Here is a 7,586-nt window from a genome sequence, read left to right as displayed (position 1 = left end):
AGCTTAATCTGTTTATGCATCACTAAGGGTCGATGTTGAGCCACAGTATCGATGATAATTGTGGAAATGTGTTGGTTACATTGTTTTCATGTATTTTTGGCTTACCTATGTTAGATATATTTTAAAGTTGCAGCCATGTCACACTTTATTCGTCAACAGAATATTTGAACAAACAGTCCACAGATTTTTTTAAATTGAGTTTACTGGTACATTTTAGGTATATAGTAAAGCTACATTCATTATTGGGATCTTGTACCTTTACATGACAGGTCTTGGTTCTCATTTTTTTCCCCTTGTCCCTCCCCTCCCTTCACCCCTCCTCCCTCCCTTTACAAACACTTTATTTCCATTTTCTTATATTTTTTCTTTTCCCTTATTACCTTTCCCCTACCCTTCCCACTTTCCCTACACCTTTAACCCTTTTCTTCCTATTTCACATTGTCAATTATCTCATTAGAATCTTATGTACTATTATAGTATTTCGCACCAGAGAAACTATTTTGTATTTACACATGTGTGACTTATTTCGCTTAGGAGTCTATCTTCAAAATGTATCCATTTTCCTATGAATAAATCTATTTTCTCTTTCTTTATGGCTGACTAATATTCCACTTTATAGAAAAACCACATCTTCCCTATCCAGTTTCCACCTGGTGGGCAAATGGGCTGTTTCCAACTTTTAGCTATTAGAAACTGTGCTGCTATAAACATGGGTGCACCTATATCACTGTGATATGATTCTTTTAATTCTTTTGGAAAGATACCCAGCAGAGGGATGGCTGGGTCAAATGGAACCTCTTGTCCCAACTCTTTGAGGAATCTCCATATTGATTTCCATAGTGGTTGCACCAGTCTGCACACCCACCAACAATGGAGAAGGGTTCCTTTCTCCCCATAACCCCACCAACATTTTGTTATTGGTTGACTTCTTGATAGCAGCCATTCTTTGTGGGGTGAGGTGGAATCTCAGTGTCGTTTTCATCTGCATCTCTCCAATGACCAGTGATGTGAACACTTTTTCATATTATTTACTTGCTGCTTTTACTTCTTTGTCTGAGAAATGTTTCAACCTTGAGTGCTTCTCCAGCCAAAACTTTATCTTCTTCCTTCTTTTGTCACTCGAGTTCTTGAGTCTTTCATGTTCACCCTCTTCTCCTCCTTAAGTCTCCTCCATGCCTTCCCTCTCTGCAGTATGGATGCTCTTCCTAGAGTTACCAGTAACTTCCTGATTGTGAAGCAGTGGAATCATTTTATTTCACCTCTTTTGACTTTGCTGTAGTACTCCATGCAGATTATCCTCCCTTTTCTCCTTGGCTCTCGTTTTTCTCCTTATAATTCTCACACTGTCCTTTCTTCATCTCCTTTACCACCTTTTTACTCCTTGGAATTTGGAATCTAAAACAGGGACACAAAATTCTAGGTCTTGGGTCATTATATAAGTGAAATTATGTAGTTTATATACCAGGGATGAGAAACATCAAAAGCAGAATAAGTTCTCAGAAAAAAATGCAGTCACTGCTAATATGTTCTTTTTGGACAGGTCAAATAGGAAGGCCTGTGAAATCTCAAAGACAGGTGCAATAAGTGTCTGTGTTTCAGGACTGAGAGAGGGAATTGTGGATCTGGATTCACAAGTACTTAACTGACAGCTGAAGAATGAATGAGAGTTCTGTTACAGGTTGAAATGCTGTGAAAGGTAACGGCCTTCCTCCTGCCACAGTCCTGAGGTGACACAGAGCATCACACAGCAAAGAGACATGGAGCACACATGCTCTTCTCCTCTGTCTCCCTCTTGTAAAGAAGTCGGTATCAATCATGGGGGCTCCACCCTGAGGAGCTTATCCAAACTCCGTCACCTCCCAGAGGCCACCTCCACACTTCATAGATTGTTTTCAACTTGAGTTTTCAAAGGGGACACATGATGTTCAAACCCTTGTAGTGTCCATTGTGGGCCAGGCAGACTTCTTGCCACTGTAATCATTCAAGAACTCAGGCTGGCTGGCCAGTCTCTACCTCAAAGGTGGACAGTCACAGTGTCACACGGAAGAGAGTTCTGGAAGGCCTCCTACAGCAAGAGTATGCTGTGGAGTTCTAGAGGTCAGTGTTTCTCTTCCACTTGGTCATAATTTGTTGGCCAAAACACTTTGGGTATATATATTCATGAGATTGTACTTCTGCCCCACACGGGAGAGAGGGAGAGCCAGAAATATTTAATAATTCAGGAATATCTAATAAGTCATGACTAGAGTATGTCTAGAATGTAAAACAAAGAGGATATTTTATTTATAAGTAAATAAAGTATTATAATGTTTTGCTTTTTATTTATAATTTGGGTTTCTCACATAAGAGAAACCATGTGATCTTTAAATTTGTGTGTCTGATTTATTTCACTTAACATTATGATCTCAAAGTGCAGTCATTGTCCTACAAATGGCACAAATTTATCTTTCTTTGAGAAAGAGTAATAGCCTTTCATCTGTTGATAGGCATAGAGGCTGCATCAAGACGTAGCTATTATGAGTTATGCTGCTATAAACATAGGTATACATGTAGCACTGTGGTATGATGTCTTTAACTCTCTTGGTAAGGTACCTAGCTGAGAAATAGCTGGGTCAAATAGAATTTCTAGTTTTAGTTTTTTGAAGAATCTCCATACTGGTTTATAGTTATCTTAATTTTCTTAGCTAACAAATGAGTTGTACTAATGTCTTCCTAAGGAAAATGGGAAGAGTAAGAGAGACATAAGAACAGAAGAAGAAGAAGAAGAGGAGGAGGAGGAGGAGGAGGAGGAAAGAATTGATAAAGAAAGAATGAAAGAAGTGAAATAAAATGCAAAGAGATGTGGGAAGAAAAGTTTGTTTATAGATGTGATATCTGCTAAAAATAAGGAAAATTTTAAAACTGTTGATTTTTCTAGTGTGTGCTTTCATGAGCAAGACTTAAAGGTGTTTACTTATACATATCTGAGACACATCTAAATAGTTATGCATTTGAAAGATTTGATTCACCAATGCACTAGATCTAACAGCAAGCTTAATTAGTAAATTGAACATTTCCCTGTCACTTAACATCAGCTTTCATTGCAAAGGACACTTGTAATGCTGGAATAAAAGAAACATTCTTATTTCTAACACATTTTAGATGCATATTGACAGTGGATGAGAATAATAAGTAATTTTGATGTGTTTTTCTCAATGATTCTATTTTTGTATTTTAATGAATTCCTTAGATTTTCTGATTAAATCTATTCCAATTTTGAATCATTTTCTTGGGGAAAATGATTAAGGAAAAAATTTCTGTTAGGGGAAAAGTTCACAGTAACATGAGTTAATCAAAGCACAAAGGAAAGAAGATTAAATTCAATGAGGCAGGCTCAATTCTAAATATTTTTTCCATCTCTTCAATCAAGACAAGTGGCTCACTCTTAAGAGGGTTATAATCTAATAGGAGAGAAGGAGCACATACATAAAAAGATGAATAGCCCTACGGGGGATCCACATCCTTCAGATTTCAGAATTGGAAGTAATTTTTAAATACTGGGATCATTTGGTCATGAATTGCTCTTCAAAGAAACAAAGGGGTGAGGTCTTTAACAATAGAGAATGGCAGTTAATGAGTACAGGGTTTACCATGAAAGTGATGAAAATCTGAAACTGTGAAAATAGCTGCCCAACTCAGTAACTATAATGAAAACCATTAAATTATATATCATCAATGATTGAATGTTATGGTGTGTGAGTTACATCTCAATAAAGCTGCAATGTTAAAAATATTAGAGATTTGGGTGTAGCTCATCTGTAGAGCCCCTACTTAGTATAAATGAGGCCCTACATTTGATCCCCCACACTTCACTAAACACACACACACACACACACACACACACACACACACACACCATAAAATCTATGGAGTTGGCATCAGATACAGAAAGAAGCCTGCAACTACTGTGGATATTTTTTTCTGTCCCTTTTGCTCTCCTACTTGTTTTGAAAAAAGCTATATTGGCAGTGCTAAACTTCACAAGTGAGTACACAAGTCACTAGACTAATGAAAAGCCAAATCCAAAATAGATATAGGTGACTGCATATCATGTACGGTTTGTGAGTTACTGAGATTGATACAGGGACTGATGAGCCTTTGTGTCTCTTTTCTGCTTTTAAATAAACAATCGTATTTACTTAGAAGCATTCAGAATGTCAACAAAAGAGCTGCAAGGTTTTTTTTTTTGCAATTAAAGAGTGATATTCAGTTAACAGAAAACCATTTCATATAAGCTGCATCAGAGACAACTGAAGATGAAAAACTACTATCCCCATATATAACTCATTTGTGCTGTGCATCAACAAGAACCTACTTTCAATTCCCGTGCCAACTTCCAACCCCCATCCCGTACCAGGCAAAGTCAGTGGCTATTGAAATACCACCAGCACAGGCTATCTAAGAAAACATTCTGTAGTGTGTTAACTATGCAAAAAAAAGACACTGTGCAGTTTAAAAACAAATCTTACACAGCTTTACATTTTGATTTTTTTCTTTAAAAGGAGTGGCTTGTGAATGGGGGGACGGGGTTAAATGCTTTATAGACAAGAAAAAAAACTGCTCTAAAACTAACTTATTCATCATCTCTTCTTATTCATCTTCATCCCTTCATCTTCTTCCTCCTCCTCCTCTTCCTCTTCCTCATCTTCTTCCTCTTCCTTCTTTGTCTTGCTTTTTTCAGCCTTGACAATGCCAATTTTTGCTGCATCAGGTTTTCCTTTAGCTCAGTAGGCAGCAATGTCCTTGTCGTACTTTTCCTTCAGCCTGGCTGCCTTCTTCTCATCAGGCTGCTCGTCCTCTGCTGCAGTGTTATTCCACATTTCTCCCAGTTTCTTCACAACGTCACCAATGGAGAGGCCAGGAGGTTCTCCTTTGATTTGGGGGCAATGCTCAGAACAGAGCAAGAAGAAGGCTGAAGGAGGGCTCTTGGGGGCATTGGGATTCTTGAACTTCATTTTTCTTTCTCCTTTAGGAGAGATACATATAGTTTTTCATTTTTCTTTCTTAATGGGTCTTGTCCGCCCTTGTCATGTCTTAAAATTTTCCTTTCTCTTTAGTAGACATAGTCTTCACCATCCTGAGAGCTTCTTAGAAAACTCTTGAGAAGTTAATGGAAGCATCTGGGTGCTTCTTGTGCTTCTCTCAGCAAGTTTGCGCAAAGAATGCACATGATGACATTTTGCCTCTTAGCTTCTTAGGATCTCCTTTGCCTGTGCTTACTTGTTTTCCTCAGTGAGGCACAGAGTCATCCAGTGCCTTCCAGCTCTCACTTGCCCTGGCGCTCTCTCTATGGGACTCAAAGTACTGTAGTCTGAGTATCTTTTCTTTGAGTATAAGAACAACTTTCTACAAAGAATAGTTGTAGTATATTAGTGTAAGTTTGATGGTGTTGGAAATAAAATCTGGTAGAAGGGCAGGAATGGATGCCTTCTATGGTTGGACTTCTAAGTCATAAGAACTATTGATTTCCAGGCTGGTTTGGCCAGTAGGGGACACTACATGAGAAGAAAGGAGAATACAAGGTTAATTCTCATCTTTTCTTCTTAATCAGAGCAGCAGGTCTGGCAGCGTTTCCTCAGTTGCTACAGATTTAGTCATGGTTCCAGCTTCTTCTGGGTGCTCTTCAATACTTACCTTTCTTTCAAAATCTCCTCTCCTCATTCTTCTAGCCAAAGTCAACTGCTATCAGTCTACCGGTTGCCTCACTGTGCTCTGTGCTGTGGTCTGAACGTCCAAAGTTTATGTATTCCAACATAATCTCCACTGGGTGGAATTAAAGGCAGGGCCTTTTGAGACATGATTAAATCGCAAGGGCAAAGCCCTTCTGAATATTTAAGTACCTTTTAAAAGAGCTGGAGGAAACTAGTTTAGGCTTCTTTTACCCTTCACTTTCCACTGTACAACAATGGAACATAAAGGAACATAATCAGTATCTTCCAGAGGGAACAGTAAGATGGCATTTTGAAAGCAGACATGGCAAGGCCTCACTAGACACTATACGAATTAGCACCTTGATCTTTGGAACTGTGAGAAATAAATTTCTGTTGATTATCATTACCCAGTCTGTGGTATTTTGTTATGGCTACAAAAATAACTTGAGATACCCTGCCCAGCATCTCAGGTCTTCCATCACCTGTGTAATCATTTGCTGTATTATTAAGTATTGATCTATAATCATTTAAGTAATTTCTAGTTCTCCACTTAGATTCTTAGATTGACACAGCATAACCATAATAAATGTTTAAAAAATTTAGTAAATGGAGAGCTAGAAAAATTCTGGACATTAAAGACAAAGGGAATCTAGGAAATGAAAGCAGTTAGTGAAGATCATGAATTTGGTTTTAGATATGTGAAATCTGGGAAAAATGCATGGATAATGAATGACTAGCTGATGTTTGGGAAGAGGATTTGGGTGGAAAACAAAAAAATTGGAGATCTATCTCTACAGGAACCAAGGAAAATTAGCAGCAGCAATAAAAGAAATAACAAGGAATAATGCACAGGTGATAAGGAAAATAAAAGGATGTAAAGAGAAACGTGAGGGGCCTATTAGAGAACCAATAAAACATTAGGGAGATTTCATTTTATTTAGTGACAGAGTAGAAAGAGGACCTGTCTAACAGTGAGCACAGCGTCATGGAAACTAGAGAAGAGAAGTGAAAGAGGAAAGCAGTTAAATGTTCACACAGTGTGGTCAGGGAAAAGGCAACTGAAATAGGTGAGTGAGATTGCTATTAGGAGCATATCGAAAACCTTGAAAATGTGGTTTCATTATTATCGTAACTGCTGGTCAAATATTGCCAAATGATTAAGTAGGTGAATAAAATATTGAGTTTAAAAGTCTACAGAGATAATTTGATTACAGAATTTGTCTCAGAAAGTAAAGACAGACCTAATATAGTTAATGCAGCTAGGACAGGTAAAATAGATATTTTACTTATTTATTTTTATTTTTTCAGGAGATGCAAGATGTAGTAGCCCATTTCCCACATGTGTGATGCTATACAATTTGTATCTAGATGTCTCCCCAAAGCCTCATGAACTCATAGGTGGGGCTTTTGGGAGGTGATCGGATCATGGTGGCCTGGTACTCGTCAGTGCATTGGTGCACTGATGATTCGGGAGGTGAAGCCTGGGTGGGGGAGGTGGATCACTGGGGCATAGCCTGGAAGGGTTTATTTCCCTCCCACCTTCTTTGATCTCTCTGTTTCCCACGGCCATGCCCTGGGCAACCCTCTGCCGTGTTCCTCTGTCATGTACCTCTGCCATGCCGCCCCACCTTGGAGCCAGCCAATGATTGGATTGTGAGCCAAAATAAACCTTTTCTCCTTAAAGTTGTAGGTGTTGGGTATTGTGTCTCAGTGATGAGAAAGTAACTAAGATAACCGAGGTAATCAACACATAATGAAGAAAGGTTTATTCCAGCTGACCTGTTGGTTTTAAAGTTCCAGTCCACGACCCGTTGGGTCTGAGGCAGCACAGTGTGGCACGGTGGGAGGTTGTAGCAGAGGAAGCTGCTTACCTTCTGGCAGCTGGGAAGAGAAAGA

At 38.7% G+C, this 7,586-nt stretch overlaps 1 pseudogene; it reads right to left on the bottom strand.

The window, feature by feature from the left end:
- Positions 1-4,619: 4,619 nt before the first annotated feature.
- LOC104863978 lies at positions 4,620-7,308 on the bottom strand (annotated as a pseudogene).
- Positions 7,309-7,586: the final 278 nt, after the last annotated feature.

This window comes from Fukomys damarensis, unplaced genomic scaffold, assembly GCF_012274545.1.
Source record: "Fukomys damarensis isolate Sample0158 unplaced genomic scaffold, DMR_v1.0_HiC HiC_scaffold_14, whole genome shotgun sequence".
Lineage (NCBI taxonomy): Eukaryota > Metazoa > Chordata > Mammalia > Rodentia > Bathyergidae > Fukomys > Fukomys damarensis.
The sequence above is the reverse complement of the archived record's forward strand: the minus strand, read 5'-3'. Positions and strand labels throughout refer to the sequence as shown.